The sequence below is a fragment of the Podarcis muralis genome, chromosome 4, assembly GCF_964188315.1.
Source record: "Podarcis muralis chromosome 4, rPodMur119.hap1.1, whole genome shotgun sequence".
NCBI classification, from domain to species: Eukaryota; Metazoa; Chordata; class Lepidosauria; order Squamata; family Lacertidae; genus Podarcis; species Podarcis muralis.
The window spans coordinates 91,718,538-91,740,255 of record NC_135658.1 but is presented as its reverse complement, the minus strand read 5'-3'; positions in this window follow the sequence as shown (position 1 = coordinate 91,740,255).

Below are 21,718 nucleotides of genomic sequence, written 5' to 3'. Positions count from 1 at the left end.
CATACATGCCTAGGGAAGGAAATAAAGTAACGAAAAGTGCCAACAGGAAATAAAAACTAAACAATCCCATAGCTGCCCTTCAATCAAACAATAAGGCCTATCAAAAGCGTTTCTTTGCCAAACAAAAGCCATCTGGGACAGTGAAGCACCTGGTGCTGATTCCAGCTGTTCTTAATGTGACAGATAAAGGGCGTTTTTACACTTCTCAACCTTAATTAACCCAAATTTCAAAGATGACAAACATGTCTAGAGAACAGAGGAGAGAATTGGGAGTCAGGTGACACAGCCTCTCCTCATGAGTCTGCCACAAACAAAATGGAGTGTTTGTGTATCTGTACTCAACATAATTAAATTGGAGAACTTTTGCAGTGTTTGTGGATCAACTCACAGCTAGCCCCAGAGTACCCACATGGACTTTTGCCCAGGGCTTTTTTCAGCTGGAACTCACAAAAATTTAGTTCTGACACCTCTCAGGTGAGCTCCATTGTCAATATAAGAGAACAAGGGAGGCGTTCATGGTGAGTTCTAGCACCTCTTTTTTCTAGAAAAAAATAGCCTGCTTTTGCCCCTCATTCCTATTTCAGCTCTTTACCATCACAATTGATAATTGATTGGTTGTTTTGCTAGGGAACTACTGTGACAAGCAGGAAATGAAATATGGGGAGCAAAAGCCCATTCAGCATATGGAGGAACACCTAAGCCAATGAGACCATCTGAGGTTGTTTTTTGCCACACTGCCTCATTTTTCCTGTGCTGAGCTTTTTCTTCTGGAAAGTCTTCTCCCGTTCTAATTTGTCATTTGACCTTGATAAGAATTCAGGGTTTTCTAAGGCTTGTTTCTCCTTTGAGGAGAGTGTTACCAAGCCCTCTGAAGCTCATTATTAGGCCTGAGCCTATCAAAACCTACTTATATGTCACTATATTCCAACAAAGAAGTTTGAAATGGAGACTCCAATGTGAAGCTGCTCAGTTGAAATTCTTTAGTAATTCTTTAGAAATTCTTTAGCGTGAAATTTGATTTTAATGAATCCTATGTCTAGTGGTACCTTGGTTCTCGAACTTAATCTGTTCCGGGAGTCTGTTCGACTCCCAAAACCATTTGAAAACCAAGGAGTAGTTTCCAATTGGAAGTTTGGCTTCCGAAAAGGGTTCGCAAACCGGAACACTTACTTCCGGGTTTGTGGCATTCGGGAGCCGATTTGTTTGGCAACTAAGCCGTTTGATAACCAAGGTACAACTGTACAGGGGTGATAATATATGTTTGTTTTGCTTGGAACAGACTCATTGGAGTTAAGTGACATAACCAGTTATGGTGCATTAATTTCAGTGGATCTGCTTTTTATTGGACTTACCTGAATACAATCCATGGTGCAAATACAGTTTGCATTATTGACCCCTACTCATCAGTGACCATTTGTCAATGGTGGGTCACACAGTCTCACACCCATGTTAACTGGGTCTTTTGTTGAATTATGTTGCCATCTTTCTTATTTTTTAGATGTGCTCTGAATTGTACTCTGGCCCTCACACTACTATCTCATCTGTATTTGGCTTTAACAATTTTAAAGCCTCTCCCTGAAATCCAGCTTGAGACATATGCACATATATCAATTATATCTTCATTTTAAAAGACATAGATTTTGTGTATGCATACTGTGCTTTTAACCCTACACCGCATTTGATGTTGGTCACCTATATACCAAATAAAGTGACTTGATAAACATATCAACTGGGTCATATGCTAGTGAGGACCTAACCAGAGGAAGATACATTCACACAACCAGATGCTGTGTTTCCAACTTTGTAAACTTCTATGTAGTTCACAAGAATTTCCAGGTATTACCAGGCATGTGTTCAGGAGTGGGACTAAGGGGCTATATCAGGGACAGTCAACATGGCACCCACTTTAGAAAACTTGAATATCCTGGTTCAAATATATCAGATGAAAGTTGCCAATCAAATTCGATTATTTACAAATTTTCCCCCCAAAAATGTGCAGCTAGCAGACAATGCCTCCTGAATGATTTCTTTCCCTCATTTATAGTCTTCCCAATGCAGATTGCAAGACAGATGGCTTAAAGCAGGAGAGAGAGAGTGCACAATAAATTTCAAAACCTAACATTCAGCTTTTAAAATGAACTTTGGCTCCCCCAAATGCCACCTATTATTTTTAATGAAGCAATTCATAAAACTTATATTGACTTAAAATGGAGCAGATAGAAGGGAAGGAACAGGCAGGGGAGCCATTTTGCCTGATTCATTTAGCGCTGAATTGAGTACTTAGGATTGTTTGTCAAACAGTCGGCAATTCATTTACAATACCGATGGCCTCTTGTTTACCCAGGGTGGTTTATGGGATTCCTGATTCTCCTCTGGACAACTTTGTGAATTTTCACAATTTCTTCTCAAAAAGTGAAATAGAAGTTTAAAGTTCCACAGAGAGAGAGAGAGAAATCCCCAGAGATTGGGAACCAAGCCGTTCCAATTGACAGACAGCTTGCATTTCTGCAGTTCAGATGCAATGAATGCACCGCCCGTCCAAGTTTTGAAAATCACACTCTGTTCAAAATAGAAGACACACTTAGAAATGTGAAATATCTTATTTGGCAAGCAGATTTTAAATCATGAAGGCAAGCCAGAATATCAGTAGGGTTTTAAGTAGGGCTCCAGTTAGCCTGTGAGCAGCATAGCTGTTGCACAGAGAGAAACAAGCTGCTCCTTCACATGCAACCCTGTTTGCTCCTCCTGGGAAAATAGTACTATAACATACTACTGTTGCTTGCCACCTCAGTGTGAGATTCCAGGTCTTCCAACTGTTTACCTAGGGTTTATGTTTCCTTTTGGAAATGAGGCACAGTGAAGACTTTGGTGTTTTTCTGTGGTATCATTTATTTACACATCTATAAAACCTGAGCCTGATGTTGACAGCATCAACACCCCCAAAGGGTCTTGTTTTTCCCATAGCCACAACCTTGGTTTCAAAGAGAGGTCAAACATTGCTCTAACACTCTCTCTCCAGCTTGCCGCTTTACATCTAGGTCACAAACTCTCAGCTCTCAACTCTGGCATTTGCCCTTCTTACTACCTGCGAGTTAAGGGATTTGCCCATTTGCCATTTCCCACAGAGCCCCTTCGTTTGTTCTCCTTAATGGCTCATCACTCAGACTATCACCTCACCTGGAGGCTAGCCTGGCTATTCCAAGAATTAGAAGCCTTGATTAAATTTTTAACACCTGCGGGATCCAGGAATTAGGGGGATCTTGGCATATAGCCTACTTCCCCCAGACCAAAACTCATAACAATATTTCAATCTCACCCTTCTTCCCAAAGGAGCCCAGCACTGATCCCTGCTGCAAGTTGCAGCACAGCCTCAGGCAGTGATGGCGCTAGAGTGCTGCAGAGTTCAGGTCAGCAGTTCCTTCTGCTTGTGAACTGCCTGGGCCCCAAAGGCAGTCTGTCTAGTCTGGCAACCTCAGTGTCTTACCCAGGTCAACAGCCCACTATGACGCTGCCTAGAAAGCAGCAACAGGCCCCAACCAAAGAACAATGGCAGCTTAAATTGATGGAATATGTGCAACTTGCAGATCTAAGTTATAGAATAAGAGAACAAGAAGAACATTTGTTTAAAGAAGATTGGGAAATGTTTATTGAATATAAGGAGGGAAATTGTGTACACTTGAAAACATTGGCAGCATTAAGATAAATTCAACAGTGTAAATAAGTTTTGATAGAAGTAATAACGGGATACTGAATGGTTTATTTTATATAAAATATGCAGGGATTTATGCCATGGAAAATGATCCATGGAAAAAGAAGAAGGGGAGTCACTGATATTTTAAGGTAGTTTAAATGAATATTCTAAATTGTAAAACGGAAAATTTAATAAAAATTATATATAAAAAAGAAAGGGGCAACAGGATTGAAAGAACAAAAACGAAAGCCAAGTGCAATTGTTTACAAAATGCAATTCCCCATTCTTGCTGGAACCTCTTTTCTCAAAATCCTTTTTCTCTCTGGTGAACTGACACGTTGTTTTCATACATCACAGAATCACCGCCAGATTATTTTGGCATAAATGAGCAACAGATATTTCACAACACATGTCAAATTTTATACTTCTGCTGACTCAGGGCAGAACCCCTCCAAATTAATATGTTGCTTCTTCTTGACCGCACAGTTGCTTCTGTGACCTACATATGCTGCCTGGAATTTGGCATCATTTATCCCACTGTAACCCAAGTTGCTTTCTCGGGTGCATTGCTTTGTAATGTGCCTGTGAATGGGATGTGTGCTATAACTTAATCTTCACCCCTTACCTAACCCCCACCCCCAATAAAGGTTGGCTTGAACTCACACAATGAGAGCGAGCCCTTCCTCTCCTTGTCCCATGCACCTCCCCAAACTCTTCCAGATTTTGAGGTTATACACGGGGAGGATGTATTTACATGACAGAGGAGTGTAACTGGAAGTTCTGTTTCACAAGTGGACATTTGTTGCCCAACAGGAATGGAAGTGTTGGATACTCCCCCCCCCCTTGCATTGATAATGCCACCATCATCATTACAAGCAACCACATGAACCTTCAACATAGCTGTCAACTTACAGATTTGAAAATAAGGGACCAGCAGCCTCAAAAATAAGGGACCAGAAGCCAAAATAAGGGATTTTCCAAGCATAAGTATGTTCAACTTCTGAGCCCCTCCGAGCCAAAGGCAGAAAGCCCAGCCAGCAGCCAAACGAAGCCTCAAGCCTCAAGGAAAATCACCGTCACCTCTCCGCTGGGAAGCGCTGAGCAAAGCCAATTTGATCAGCACAAGGCATGCAAGCTCTACCCCCCAGTCGTTCTTAGACTTCTTATTGGGTGAGCAACGCAGCCAAGCAACACAGTTGGAGCCTCCCTCCTCCCTGGCCGGCAAGGAGGGAGGGAGAGGAGCTGCTTCCTTTGAAACCCGGGAAATTTAAGGAACATCATCAATAAGGGACAGCAGCGGGACATGGCACTGGGATAAGGGACTGTCCCGTCAAATAAGGGACGCTTGACAGCTATGCTTCAAAGGTATATTTGATATATTTCTGCTATTCATTGTGTATGCATGCAACTGTTTGTAATGGTGGAAAGAGGCTGCTAGTTACATTGAAAGCCACCCATTGTCAATCTGTGTATGTCTTCCAAAACTTTTGTCATCTCCCACCATTGGCCATGCTGGCTGAAGCTGATGAGAGTTGTATTGAAAATGCCTGGAGGACATCAGCTTGGAGCAGGCAGCTATATGCTATGAGTGCACATTGAGACTTGGTGCTAGCTTTTCTCTTACTAGCTAGCTTTTTCTCTTACTAGCTTTTCCTCAGGATGTCTGCGGCCCCTGGAAAATAATTATATATGTCTATTTCATCCAAGGGGACGTGGGTGGCGCTGTGGGTTAAACCACAGAGCCTAGGACTTGCCAATCAGAAGGTTGGCGGTTCGAATCCCCGCAAGGGGATGAGCTCCCATTACTCAGTCCCTGTTCCTGCCAACCTAGCAGTTCAAAAGCACGTCAAAGTGCAAGTAGATAAATAGGTACCACTCCAGCGGGAAGGTAAATGGTGTTTCCGTGCACTGCTCTGGTTCGCCAGAAGTGGCTTAGTCATGCTGGCTACATGACCCGGAAGCTGTACGCCGGCTCTCTCGGCCAATAAAGTGAGATGAGCACCACAACCCCAGAGTAGGTCACGACTGGACCTAATGGTCAGGGGTCCCTTTACCTTTATTTCATGCAAAATATTGACATACATTTTAAATATGAAATGATAAACTCTTTTTTTCATGAAAGGCGGACACATCCATCTCTAAACGAGGCAGCAAATTAGAATTTCGTTGGCAGGTGCAAATTTTATTCATTGGAACTAGGCTGATCAATTTGGGGGAAAACAATTTGATGGAATATTTATAAACCAATTAAGAAACCATTTAATAAAAAATATAGTTCTCAATTAAAGAAATATTACATTTAAAGCTCTTAATTATTTACCATATAGATGTAAAATATATGGGAGAGATCCAAGATCTAGGCCCTCCTTATTGACTCTTCTTGATGAATCTATTCAGTAGCTCATTATAATTTAATTCCGCAAATGCTTTGCTAGACTAGAATGCTAAGAGCAAATATAATCGGTAAATGTATTTTGCAGTTCTTCTTGTTATTCACTGGGCCAGTGGTGAATGTCACTCAATGGGCCAAGGTGCGGAGCTGCCTTGATTTTATTCAATGTCTCTGCTTGAATGCTTGCAAGCAGGATTTGAGATGAACACTGCTCTACTCATCTGCTAGTGCTCACTTTGATCCTGTGGGCCACTACTGCTGTCGCCTTCCACCTGTCTTATTTGCTCTTGAAACATGTAGACCACTTCCCATTTACTAAACGTGTAAAAATATATATCCAACAGTGAAAACACTATATAATCATAAAACATATGGTTCCTACAGCAACCAAAACCAACCCTCCTTTGAAATATCAGTAGTCAAGGAACGTCAGACTAGACAGAAAATTCTTCAACTATCTGTGAAAGCCTCATCTCATCAGTGTTCACCTGACCTCCATATGGAGCTCAGCCTACAAAATGGGCACAAGAGAGCCTGTACACTTACTGTTGGAGGGGGCCAGAGTGATGGAAGTAGGGCCTCAGTGGAACATCTCTTCCCTGATAGAACTTCTTGTCCATGGGAAACTGACTCTCTGTGCATCATTTCCACTGAGAAGAAAAGGCAGCTCCATTTAAATCACCTGCCTTCCATTTTGGTATGGTTTAATGTGCTCTACTTATCCAGTTGGTGGCACATTCCAGAAGCAGCCTTTTACAGGTTCCAAGTATCACCTGCAATAATTCAGGCTGTGCTTCATGGGATGGTTTTTAACTGCCCAAACTCCAGCCTCTGCCTAAGCAGTAGGTGTGTGGTAACTAGCAGCCACCAGACATCAAAACCTATCATGCTTATTTAAGCAAGCATTTTGTAACCATCAACTTCCACCGAGGAAACACCGTTGGCTACTAACTCTACAGAAGTCAAACTTAATTATTGTCTCATTATATGCAAAAGACTAGAAGTCTCCAGGGAAAGAATGGGCTGTTTTGTTGGAACAGTGTGTGAAATTCCCTCATTTTTGCCCTCATTTTCTACATAGGATTTCTAGATCTCAGTTTGGCAATGATGGTTCAGAATGCCTCTGTCCTGATTTAGACTCAAAATCTCATAGTTCTATGTCTATTTGATTTCCTCACTAACAGACCTGAGGCATTTTCCTTCCTTATTTCCCCCCTACCATTAGGGCACCCCAAGGTCTCATGTATTGTTTTGGCCAAGTCCTCTTCACAGTATTTATCTGGCCCTGTGTCATCCCATATACAATGACAACTTTCCCTTCCTTCACAGAACCCAAATGTGAACAGTTTAGTTCCTTTAGCAACTGAATATTCTATTCTACCCACAATACCATCTCAGCTAAAAGAGCCTTCATCACCACAAACATTATCCAGAAGAAAGGCTTGAAAGATCTGACATTTCCCCACAATTATGACTGGGAATTCCTAAGCTACTGTTTTCCACATGTATGGGAATGAAGTAAATGAATTTTATATTGGTGCCCACAAGTCTGTTTCCATCATGGTCCTGAAGTTACTTGTTCCAGAGAATGTTACTTTCTCCAATCCAGTCATCATGACCAATGATCAGGGATGATGGGAGTTGAGGGGAAGTCAAATAACATCTGGAATGTGACACGTTCCTCATTCCTGTTGCAGTGACTAAAGATCACAGTTTATGTTAAACTTTTTCTTTTCTTTTTTAAGGTTATTCCTTTCAAATGAAATTGCCTGCAATCCCACACAAACAGAGGAATATTCCACAGAGCTAATAGGCTGATAGAAGTTAATCTTGAATATAAAGCTAAATTAAAAATAGATTTAAAAGCTTTTTTTCCCCCTCTGAAGGCAACAGTTCCCCCGCCTCTTTCTTGGGCTTTGTACTTTTTGATAATTCTCTTAATGTCACAGATGCTAATCACACGTCTCCTTCCTTTGTGGATCCAAGACAGACACTATAAATCACAGAAGTTACATTAATGCAAAGACTGGGTCAAGTGGATATAATAAATCAGCTTCAAAAGACCTTTAGTCTTTCCGATTCTCCACATTTGTTCTATGGATTTCATTAGATTGATTGAGGCTTTAAGTGTAATCTTGTGCAAGCTAATTTTGGCTTTTGTTAGGCTGTCACTCGTGAGACTTTATAAGATCCACATTCCTCGAAATGTGAAAGTATTCAGGAGAACAATTAGCTGATATTTGAAGGCAGGAGGATATCACCCTTATTGTGCTCACAATTATTTTCTGTTTGGGCTCAATGAGGAACAGGTCTTAAAATCTCTGCTCCAACTAGCTGTCGTCCCACCATTATCAGATAAGACAACAGTTGAGTGACTTTCCCCCGGCTCATGCCATGTTAGCCCAGAAATTAGCTTATTTTCTGGAGCTAGGCTAACTTTGTTTTGAATAAATTTTATCAGAGTATAAAGAAAGATACAGAACATATTATCAAATATATTTCCCCCCAAATTAAAATATTAATCTAAATATCTTATCAAAGGGGGGGAGGGAGAGGAAAAAGTGTAAAAAGGAAGAAAACGAAAGGGAATCTGAGTTTGAAAATTGAGCCCCACACCTCAAAGTACTCTCCCATCCAAGCACCAAACCCCCAAGAGCCTTTCACCCTGGTGCACTGCAGTGCACTGGGGAGGAGAAGGAGACATTTTTGCCACGGGGACGGCAAAACCTGCCAGTGCAAGAAAATTCCTTTCCGGCCCTTCAACAGCAACCATAATGTAGCAGCGCCCACATACCTGTGAAGAAGAGGTTAACCTGCAAAAGAAGGCTTAACTGAGGGAGGGCAGGATGGGAGAAGCTCTGGAGCCGACAGAGAACTCCTAGGTAAGTTCCGCCCACTATTGTGTGGGCTGGGCAATCCCTCCCCTTACCTGGGCAACTCTCTCCTGGCAATGCGTCCCCAGCTGGGATTGGGTAACTGGCAGAGGTAGGCTCTAGGTGTCCAGCCTGGGGTGTGTGTGTGTGAATCCAGGCTGTGCTGCCAGGAGCCACATAGGATTGGGGGGGCTGCATGCTACCATGCAAAAGGCCGCCCCCCCCATTTGATGTGGGGAGTGGTCATTGTGGAAACCTTCTGGGGAAAGCGTATTTCTGAGGTTTAATGGCCCATAACACCACTTTTTTTTAGTAATACCATAAAATTATACATCAATGGAAAGATAATTTAATGAAGAATTTAATGCAGCAAAGATTGTTCAATTATCTATTTTCTATCTAAGGTTATAGCCAAATAACTAGAAAAAGGAAGCACAACTTGCTTAGGTTGATGTTAGTTTGACATTCATTTCTTTCATTTAAATGTAGCCAATGAGCATGTGTGTTTAGAGAGCCAATCAGGTGTTATGAGCCGTCAGAACTCAGAAATACACTTCCCCCAAAAGGTTTCCACAATTTTGGCCACCAGTGTGTATGTGGCAAGGTAACATATCTAAGCCAATGGAATCTTTCATTGTGTGTTGGGAGGGGGGTGGATAATGGATGTGGTCAGGCGAAAGTTCAATATTTTTAAGTACTATTGATTTCTGTGTGGGAGAGTTGAGTGCTTGCATTACAATTTGGGCTTAGCTAATTCCCCTTTGTAAGGCAAACCCTTAACATTTTCAGATCATTCGCACAGGCTTAAAATTTAAAGAAAGGTTTCAAAGTGCCCATACCCCCCCCCCAAAAAAAAATAGAGCTAGGAGATTTGTTCTCCAGTGAGGTACAAGATAAGGAGAATAATAGAATCATAGAGTTGGAAGGGACCCTGAGGATCATCTAGTCCAACCCCTTGCATTGCAGGTATATGCAGCTGTCCCGTACAGGGATCTAGCCTGCAACCTTGGCATTAGAAGCACCATGCTCTAACCAACTGAGCTAACACGTTAGGCTTTAATGGTTTAGATTCTTTAGCTGTGATTCCTGCACTGCAGGGAGTTAGACTAGAAGGAGCGTTTCCGCCCCCATCATTCAGCCCGGACATTGAGGTCCAGCTCCAAGGGCCTTCTGGTGGTTCCCTCACTGCGAGAAGTGAGGTTACAGGAAACCAGGCAGACGGCCTTCTTGGTGGTGGTGCCCACCCTGTGGAACGCCCTCCCATCAGATCTCAAGGAAATAAACAACTATCTGAGTTTTAGAAGACATCTGAAGGCAACCCTGTTTAGGGAAGTTTTTACTGTTTGATGTTTTATCGTGTTTTTAATATTCTGTTGGGAGCCGCCCAGAATGGCTGGGGAAACCCAGCCAGATGGGCGGGGTATAAATATTATTAATATTATTATTGGCTTTCCCACCACTCTGGGCAGCTATTACCCTTGGGGTATCTTGAAACTCTACAATTCTATGAGTCTACCATTACTGAGTTAAAAGAGACATGATTGAGCAACCTGTCTTGATCTAAACATATAGGGTTGCATCCAAAGTTGGAAGGAAGTTCCACTAGGAAAACTTTGGATTTAATCATTTTTATTTTTTCACAAGAAGATCATATTTTGTATTATATGGCACATGATTTGGTATGTTTGATACTATACCCTGGGATTGAATTTCATGAACAGCAGGCTAGAAATGTTTCAGATTAATTAATTGATTGCAATTTGTTCCAGTAATTTCTACTTTTTTTAAAAAAAAAGTATGTGTAAAGGATGTGTTGGAACAAAATATGACAGAGCATGGAAGTAACTGAATTAGAATAACTTATCTATTTGTAGCTGAACAAATGCATACTTGATAGCTGAGCCCATATGCCCCTTCCTTTGTTTCTTGGCTCTGCTTTGGAGAAAAGCAACACTTGAAAATAAATGTGAGAAGACACTATAATAAAATTACAATTGCTTGTGAATTATGATGGATTTACAAAAATAATAAAATAATATTATTATTGAGTTCCTTTTCAGGCACTCTGGCATTTTTGAAAGAGCAACAAATGTTATAATTAGGTATTGGCATTATCTAAATAACACTTCAGACCCTCCAAGTGTTCCTATTTTCCAGGGACGGTCCCGGATTTACAGAAGCCAATTTTGTAGAAATAATAATAATAATAATAATAATAATAATAATAATAATAATAATAATAATAATAATAAATTACTCATACCCCACCCATCTGGCCGGGCCTCCCCAGCCATTCTGGGCAGCTCCCAACAGAATATTAATAACACAATAAAACATCAAACATTAAAAACTTCCCTAAACAGAGCTGCTTTCAGATGTTTTCTAAAAGTCAGCTAGTTGTTTATTTCCTTGACATCTGATGGGGCGGGGGGGCATTCCACAGGGTGGGCAGCACTACTGAGAAGGTCCTCTGCCCAGTTCCCTGTAACTTCACTTCTCACAGTGAGGGAACCACCAGAAGGCCCTTGGCCCTGGACCTCAGTCTCCGGGCTGAACGATGGAGGTGGAGACGCTCCTTCAGGTATACTGGGCCGAGGGCGTTTGGAGCTTTAAAGGTCAGCACCAACACTTTGGAATTGTGCTCAGAAACATACTGGGAGCCAATGAAGGTCTTTCAGGACCGGTGTTAATAATAATTGTACCCCACCCATATGATTGGTTTCCCCAGCCACTTTGGGTGGCTTTCAGCATATGCAGCAACAGAATAAAACATTTAAAAAATTACCTATACAGGGCTGCCATCAAATGTATTCTAAAGGTTGTATAGCTACTTATCTCCTTGATATCTGATGGGAGGGTGTTCCACAGGGTGAGCACCTCTACTGAGAAGGCCCTCTGCCTGGTTCTCTGAAACCTCATTTCTCGCAGTGAGGGAACCACCAGAAGGCCCTCAAAGCTAGATATCAGTCCAGTGGCGTAGCGTGGGTTGGCAGCACCCGGGGCAAGGCAAGTAATTTGCGCCCCCTAACCCGTGGATTTGCGCCCCCTAACCCGTGGATTTGCCCTAACCCCAGATGTTGCGCCCGGTGCGGCCGGCCCCCCCTGCACCCCCCACGCTACGCCACTGTATCAGTCTTTGGGGTGGAAACAAGAGTTTCTATAAGGAAGGCAGCAGCTTGTCCACACAAGCTATTTCCTCCTGCCCTGCAGTTCCACATTTCAATACAAACTGCAAGCACATGTGATGACTTCTTTTAAATATGGCAGATTGTACATAGAGCTTTTATAAATAAACTCTGAGTGTGCAAGAGTTGAAATATGAGGCTTGTCGCAACTAGGACCAGAGTTTGATGGAGTGCTGGGGCAGATCGCTACTTTCACCTTAGGCTTCTCTAAGTGGTTTCTTTTAAAGTCTGGCAACTGAAATTAATATGGCCAATTACTGTTAAGTAAAGAAAAATCCCACTCCATTGACTCCTAATTCATTCTGCCAGTTGTCTTATAGGATAGTAACATACATCAATGGCAATGCAAATGAGCTTTAAAAACAAAACCTGCGTCTTCATTGGTTACTTCTCGGGATAGTCCCTGTCAAGATCATAAATGTTGCTGCTGTACTTTGTGAGCAGTCTGAGGATGTTGCAAAACTTCAGCTACATAAGGAATTCTGAAGATGTTCCAGTCAGAAATCAAAGAGAAAGAAATAGAATAGGAGCAGGCCTAGAGACCATTTGCTCCCTATCAAACCAATAAGCCACTAGGTATATTACAATGAACTAGCATCATCTGAAAAATGGAAGCTAGTCTGGGAGATTGGAGATAATGTCGGCTTATAGAAAGTGGTTTCGTTGAGTGTTATATTGGGGTGGATGAAGTCCTCAGTTAGGAACTCAGCTAAGACTTCTTTCACTAACAGCCCCACTATTGTTGTTTATTGTTGTTTAGTCGTTTAGTCATGTCCGACTCTTCGTGACCCCATGGACCAGAGCACGCCAGGCACGTCTGTCTTCCACTGCCCCCCTCAGTTTGGTCAAACTCATGCTGGTAGCTTCAAAAACACTGTCCAGCCATCTCATCCTCTGTCGTCCCCATCTCCTTGTGCCCTCCATCTTTCCCAACATCAGGGTCTTTTCCAGGGAGTCTTCTCTTCTCATGAGCTGGCCAAAGTATTGGAGCCTCAGCTTCACGATCTGTCCTTCCATTGAGCACTCAGGGCTGATTTCCTTGAGAATGGATCGGTTTGATCTTCTTGCAGTCCATGGGACTCTCAAGAGTCTCCTCCAGCACCATAATTCAAAAGCACCAGTTCTCTGCGATCAGCCTTCTTTATGTCCAGCTCTCACTTCCATACACCACTACTGGGAAAACCATAGCTTTAACTATATGGACCTTATGCCTGATGTACCAATTGCTCAATGTCGTACAGCGAAACTGTTAGAGATTTTTAATCTCATCTAATTCGATTTTTGATTGCTCCATATAGCCCGTTCTTTCTGATGCTTTTTATTAGAAGATGACTGGTTAATGTCCAACACCACTTGCTGTCGTTTCCCCCTCTGACAAATTACTTAGCACAATAAGGGCAGAGGTACAAGCACTTTCAGATTCTCAATCAAAAGATCCTTTGACATCCTTTCAATTTTGTCAGAATAGCACATTCCCAGGACATTTTACTTTAAAGACAATGGTGACAAGGAAACACATTGTTTTTACTTATAAATGGTCAGTGTGAGTTTTGAAAAATACTCCATCCTTTCTTGATTCACTGTTAACTGATCATTTGGTCTAATAAATGTTTGCAAGTTGTGCACAGAAAGAATAATAGGTAAACAGTCCACTGCTCATGAAATAAAATGGGGAACTGTTCACTGAATTCCAAAGGAACTTCTCAAAGAGAGCAGCTACTGTGAAGACTAACAAAAATATAGTCAATGTTGATGCCATTAGCCAGCAGCAATAAATGTGCCCAACATGATTCATCAGACCATCAACCAGATAAATACGAAATAGGCTGTCACTGCCACCATACTACTGTTAAACATTGGTGGCAATATATGTTAACTTAAAGCCAGATTTTTTTCCAGGAAGTTAGTCGTCTGCAGCATTTGTTCACAAATGAGTTGGATGTCTGACAGTAAGTATCCGTGAACCTGGACTTACGAGACATTTCTTTCCAGAGTTTGTAAACACACAAACATGGAGGTAGCAGAAATGCTGTTTAGGAAGACATCACTTGGATTAGTTGACTGTTAATTGAACAGTTTCATTTTAATAATAGTTTATGGGAATTTTCCATATCAAAGCAAAGGAACAGTAAAGCTCAGATCATATACATTTGGTTACAGCAAACTAAGATCAAAACAAGAAGACAACGGAAGATATACCATCCATTACACACAGACAAATAAACACAAAGTGAAGCAATCAAGGAACCATCAAAGAAGTAATCAGCTAGCCAAACATAAAGAGAAAAATAATAATAACTGAGGCTGGATTTAGACATATCAAAAAAAATTTCAGGAAAACGCATTGTAAACCTCATAATGGGAAGTCACATTGCAGAAAGACGAAACTCCACAGTGCCATCTGGTGTCACAGTGTTATACCACATTTAAAATGCTTTCTCTTTACTAATGTAGCTGAGTCCTCAGTCAAACTGTAATATTACTCCATAAAATCACATGAGTTGCTGTTCTTTGACTGAAACACACTTAATAAAATAAAGCATTTCTCTCCCTCCTTGGATTTCTTTTTTTTTAATATAATTTTTTTTATTTCAAACAAATAAATACATAGATAACAAATACATACTTTGGTACCTTCTATATAAATCAAATAATGTCAGACTTCAAAACCTTACTTCTCAACATATATAAAAGAAAAAAGGAAACAACAACAGCAAAAAAGACAAAACAAAGACAGTGACGAAAGCAAAAACAAATTCAACATGTATCTTTTGTTAGATACTATTTAATATGATTTTGGATTTTTCTTTCCTTCAATTGTTAAGTTCTTTCCATAAGGGCCAACAATCAAATCTGAGAATACAGCAAATAAATTCAGACTCTTTAAACTTGATACATATGAGGGGCATTTTTTTTCCTGATAGCAATGGTGTACGTTGAACTGGATTTGTTTGCTTTTTTGCTATGATAAAGTTTCTGTATGCGCCTTGAATTTTTGAAAGTTCAAATTTTGGGCATACTTGCCTGAAGTGAGGCAGCAGGGTGGGGGAGGGGAGAGAAGAAATGAGACATCAAACCCACACCCCATCTGGTTCTGCAAGAGGTGATGAAAGCAGGAAAACAATGCTTCCTGCTTAAAAAAAATAGTTTAAAAACTAGATGAGATGCTATAAACATGAAAAATTAAAAGGGGCTGTATCAAAGACTGAAGTGAAGGTGCCTCCAGGCAGCTTTTTCACTCAGTGAAAAGGGAATCATCAAAGCAAGGATGGGTCTGTCAAAGAGAGGTTTGGTTTTATTTAGAGAGAGGGAGAGGTGTCATTAGGGGCTAACTAAAGACATGATCACTCTAACCTCTGGGGTATAGTTGCACTTTGAAGGTGATTGCAAAAAATGAAAAAGCACTCAACAAACTGATTCAGACTTAGGTGAACCATTCATTATCCATTAATATGCTCTTTTTAGAGTTGGATATTGAAAGGGCTAATCTTCTCTAGTTTCGGGGGAAATATAAAAAAAAGCTAGATTTCCAATTATCCAACACACCAAGTACTCTGGGAGAGGTGATGTAGTGTGAACTGATGGATATGAAATATTTTGAATATCTACACCTGAAATTAGTACCTCAATGGCCCCTGAACTGTTGATAAAAACCAGACCATCCTTCCTTGGTGATTAATACTTTAAAATATGCCCTCATTTTCTTTTGAAGTTTTATTCCTCATCTTTCTATTGATAATATTGGGACTCGGAAAAGTATTTCAAGAAGTAGCATCAAATATTTAGGAATAGGATGTGCAGAGAACTCAGAAAATCTTTAAGTTGGAACTGCACCTATACTAGCCTGTATCAATTTTCAAGTTGATTTCGTTGGGAGAGAAATATTCACCCTCTTTTCAGGCACAAAAAGAGACACACACTTTTGCATGTTTAAACATTAAACTTTTAAAGATGAATTTGACAGAATTGTTGCATGGGCTTCAGTTGCTTGGGCAACATTTATGAGTCCCACCAATCAGCTGGTTGTCAGGATTGCAAGGCGCTGTGTCGCCTGATGCCATTGTGATGTCAAGTGATTGACAGGCGCCAACCTCTCAGATTTGGCCATCGGGGGGTTAGGAGACATAGGCATATGGCCCACCCACCAAATCCAATAAATAATTAAGAGCTGGTCAGGTAGTGATTGCTCTTACAATTTAGAAATTCCTTTTCCTTCCATGCAGCAAGATCAATTAGTGGTAGACGATGCCCTCCTTCCTCTCCACTCAAACTGTTAAACTCATGGAACTGACCAGCTCAGTGGCTGTGAGGAGCCCACCCAGCTCTTTCAGGAGGTGGCAGCAGTGGGGCCAAATCAGGTGTGGTGGGGCCCCTTTGGTTTGAAGTGGCGGCCACAAGTTGGGCCCTAGCCAAGCAGCAAGGCAGAGGAAGGTCACCAAGGCTGACTGACTGCTTCTGTCCCGTTGACTCTTATCTGTGTGAGGGCCTAAGTGGGGGGCCTAACTTTTTCCAAAGGCGAATGGGCTGGTGGTCGAATTCTGCGCCCCTAAAAATTCTGTGCCCATGCCAAAAAAGCTGAAAAACATCTTCATGTATGTGACAACGGCCGCGAGAGTTCTGGTAGCACAAGGATGGAAGACTGAAGAAACCCCAACTAAAGAATCATGGCAAGAAAAATTGATGGACTATGCAGAACTGGCAAAACTGACATACAAGCTACGGGACAAGGATAACTGTGACTTTAAAGATGAATGGGAACCCTTTACAAAGTATTTGAAGACACAACAAAGTGAACTGGACTCCTTGGCTGGTTTTGAATAAACATTCACAAACTTTTTATTGATAAAGGTAAAGGTACCCCTGCCCGTACAGGCCAGTCTTGACAGACTCTAGGGTTGTGCGCCCATCTCACTCAAGAGGCCGGGGGCCAGCGCTGTCCGGAGACACTTCCGGGTCACATGGCCAGCGTGACATCGCTGCTCTGGCGAGCTAGAGCCGCACACGGAAACACCGTTTTTATTGATAGTAATCAGCTAAATAGTTTGAGGATTTATACAACTGTGTAACATGCAGAAAACAGCATTTTTAGAGAAATCAAAGACTGGAACTGAGGGAAGTCGGGGGGTGGGGGTGGGTGGGTTCTGTGGGGGCGGGAGGGGGAGAGAGGAAAAATGGGGGGAATAAGGATGATATGTTTCTGGATAATATGTGTTGTTTTAATTTTGTTTTTGTTTTTTTATAATAATTTTTATTGATTTTACAACATAAACATAAACATAAACATAAACAAAATACAAACAAACAAAACCCGACTTCCCCATACCTCTCCTTCACTGCATTCTTATTTTAAGATCCTTTTTTCTAGCAATCCATCATTCAATTTTGTATTTAATTCCCTTTAAGAATTTTCTTAATTTCAATTTTAACAGCTGTAATTCTCTAGATCATATCCCTCGACATCTCAACATTCCACAATTTTACAACAATTTTTAAGATAAACTTTAAATTTTTTCCAGTCCTCCTCCACTGTCTCTCTCCTCTGGTCACGAATTCTGCCGGTCATCTCTGCTAGTCCCATGAATTCAATCACCTTGGTCTGCCATTCTTCCAGAGTAGGTAGTTCTTTAGTCTTCCAATACTTTGCCAGAAGAATTCTTGCTGCTGTGGTTGCATACATAAAAAAGGTTCTATCTTTCTTTGGAATCATTTGGCCGACCATGCCCAAAAGAAAGGCCTCCGGTTTCTTAACAAATGTCCACTTAAGGATTTTCTTAATTTCATTATAGATCATTTCCCAGTAAGTCTTAACCTTCGGGCAGGTCCACCAAAGATGATAAAAGGTTCCTTCACATTCATTACATTTCCAACAGTTGTTATTGGGCAAGTGATATATCTTTGCAAGCTTAACTGGGGTCATGTACCACCTATAGATCATTTTCATTATGTTCTCTTTTAAGGCACTACATGCCGTAAATTTAATGCCTGTGGTCCATAACTGTTCCCAGTCCGCAAACATAATATCATGTCCAATATCTTGTGCCCACTTAATCATAGCTGATTTCACTGTTTCATCCTGTGTGTTCCATTTTAGCAGCAGATTATACATTCTAGACAGATTCTTAGTATTGGGTTCTAGCAGTTCTGTTTCTAATTTTGACCTCTCCTTCTGGAATCCTAGTTTCCTGTCCTGCTTAAAGGTCTCATTAATCTGGTGGTAATGTAACCAATCTCGGACTTTAGGCTTTAACTTCTCAAAGCTCTTTAGTTTCAACTTTTCACCATCGTATTCTATAATTTCACAATATTTTGGCCACACTGAATCCATATTAAGTTTTTTTACCTCCTTAGCTTCCACTGGTGATAACCACCTGGGGGTTTTACTTTCCAACAGATCTTTATACCGATTCCATACATTATACAATGCTTTCCTGACAATATGGTTTTTGAAATTTCTATGAACCTTTACCTTGTCATACCATAGATATGCATGCCAACCGAAGTTGTTATCGTAACCTTCTAGATCTAAGATATCTGTGTTCTCTAGAAGTAGCCATTGTTTCAACCAGCAAAAAGCTGCTGCTTCATAGTAGAGTCTGAAGTCCGGCAGGGCAAAACCCCCTCTATCCTTTGCATCAGTCAAGATCTTAAATTTTATTCTGGGTTTTTTGCCCTGCCAGACAAATTTAGATATATCTTTCTGCCACTTCTTGAAACATTCCGTCTTATCTATAATTTGCAATGTCTGAAACAAAAACAACAATCTCGGCAGTACATTCATCTTGATAACAGCAATTCGGCCTAACAAGGAGAGTCTCAGCCTAGACCATATGTCAAGATCTTTCTTCACCTCCGACCAACATTTCTCATAATTATCTTTAAATAGGTTCACATTTTTAGATGTTAAGTTCACCCCCAGGTATTTCACCCTTTTTGCTATTTCCAGCCCAGTTTCCCTTTGAAAACTATCTTTTTCCACCATAGTCAAATTTTTCTCCAGCACCTTTGTCTTATATTTATTTAATTTGAAACCTGCTACTTGCCCAAATATTTCAATTAATTCTAAGACTCTTTTTGTGCTGGCTTCTGGTTCTTGCAATGTCAAAACTAGATCGTCTGCAAATGCTCTTAACTTATAATGTTTCGTTCCGACCTGTACTCCTTTAACCAACTGATCCCTTCTGATCATGTTCAGCAAAACCTCCAGTACTGTTATAAACAGTAGAGGGGATATTGGGCACCCCTGTCGTGTCCCTTTCTCAATTGGAATCTCGTCCATAACCACCCCATTCACAATTAGTTTAGCTTTTTGTTCAAAGTATATTGCACCTATACCGTTTTCAAAGTTTTGGCCTACCCCCATCCCTTGAAGATTTTTCTTCATAAAGCTCCAACAAATGTTATCAAAGGCTTTCTCTGCGTCCACAAAAATCAATACCGCTTTTCTGTTTATATCAGTCTCCAACAGTTCCAAGATATCAATAATATTCCTCACATTATCTGCCATATGTCTTCCTGGGAGAAAGCCTGTTTGATCCTTATGGATCTCCTCTAGTAGAATTTTCTTAAATCTTTTTGCCAGAATATCTGCAAAAATTTTATAATCCGTATTCAAGAGTGATATAGGGCGGTAGTTCTTAACTTGATGTTTCTCAGTTTCTGTCTTCGGTATAAGTGAGATAAATGCTTCTTTCCACGATTCGGGAGCCTTTCTCCCCTCCAAAATTTGGTTGCAAACTTCTTTCAATGGCTGTATTAACCATTCTTTCAATGCTTTGTAGTATCTTGCAGTCAAACCATCTGGTCCTGGTGATTTTCCCAGTTGCATGTCCTGAATGGCACGCTCTATTTCTTGCTCTGTGATTTCCTCATTTAGAATTCTTTGGTTTCTTTCAGAAATTTTTGACAATCCATATTTTTTAATAAATTCTTCTATCTCTTGTTCATTTTTTGGCCCCTGTGCATACAGCTTCTTAAAAAAACTTTGAAAGCAATTACTTATCTCATTTGGTTTGTTGATAAGTTTCCCATCTACTTCGAGAGATGTCACAGTATTCAACTTTTGTCTCTTTTTCAGCTGCCACGACAGTAGCTTCCCGCATTTATCTGCTGATTCAAACGTCTTTTGCCTCATTTGTTTTATTTTCCATTCTATCTCTTGATTCATCAGTTCCATGTATTGTGTTTGGTAAAGCTTTATTTCTCTTAAAATCTCATGCGACTTAGGTTTAAACCTAAGTTTCTTCTCTCCTTCTTTTATTAGGTTCCAAATTTTCTCTTTCTTCTCATTCTGTTTTTTCTTCTTTATAGAATTTTGTTGTATTAGGAAGCCACGCATCACAGCTTTACTTGCGTCCCAAATTATCCTCTTTTCAACATCCGAATTCAAATTTATCTCGAAGTAATCTTTCAGCGTTTTTTGGGCCTTTTTACAAAATGCTTCATCTCCAAATAGAGCGTCATTCATTCTCCATCTAAAGGTTCCAGCTGTTGTCAGTTTCATTTCCATCTTTACTGGATTGTGGTCAGAACAGGTTTTTGGACAGATTTCTATTTTTTTAGTCCTTGATGCCAGATTACTGGAAATCCATATTTGATCAATTCGAGTCCATGTCATTTTTGCCTCAGAGAAAAAAGTCCCCTCCCTTTCCAGAGGGTTCCTAGTTCTCCAAATGTCAATCAGGTCCAAGGTATCAGTCAATTCAAAGAAAGTCTTTGGTAATCTCCCATCTTTAGATATTACTTGTCTTTGGGCCTTATCCATGTTTGTAGAAACAACTCCATTCATATCGCCCATCATTATAATTTTCAGGTCCAGAAAGTCCATTAAAGTCTCATGCAACTTCTTGAAGAACTCGGCCTTCCCCTCATTAGGTGCGTAAACTCCTACAATCAGAATCTTTTCTCCTTGGATTTGAATTTCCACTGCCAGATATCTTCCTTGTTCATCTTTAAAAATCATTTTTGGTTCAAATTTCTCCTTAACATAAATCACTACTCCTCTTTTCTTGACTTTATCTGAGGAAATAAATTCCAGTCCTAATCTCCTGTTTGTTAAAAGCTTCCTGTTTATCCTGGCAATGTGGGTTTCTTGTAAGCAGATTATATCTAATTGTTCTTTCTTCAATATGTGAAACACTTGACCCCTTTTTCGGGGATGGTTCAGACCATTGCAGTTCCAACTCAGAAGTTGCAGAGACATTTTTGTTATTGGGTAGCTTTACCACCAACTGCACCAAGTTCCTGCTCCTCTTCAGTCGGCGCTGGATTCAATCCGAATGATAGATTTGCAATATCTGGTATATCTGGTATATCTCTCTCACCTACAGTTCCTTTCTGGAGATCCTCTGAGTTTCTGTCCAAGAATTGTTCTTTGTCCTGGTTTGTTTTAATTTTGAATTTCTTCCCTTTAAAGATGAAGGACAACCCTTGTGGAAATTCCCACCTAAATGGGATGTTGTTCTTTTTAAGTAAGTCCACCAATTCTTTAAATTGTGTTCTCACCTCCAAAAAGTGCTTAGGTATGTCCTTAAAGATCTGTATTTGGGAGTTTTTAATGACCAAAGCCTTCTGGAAATGT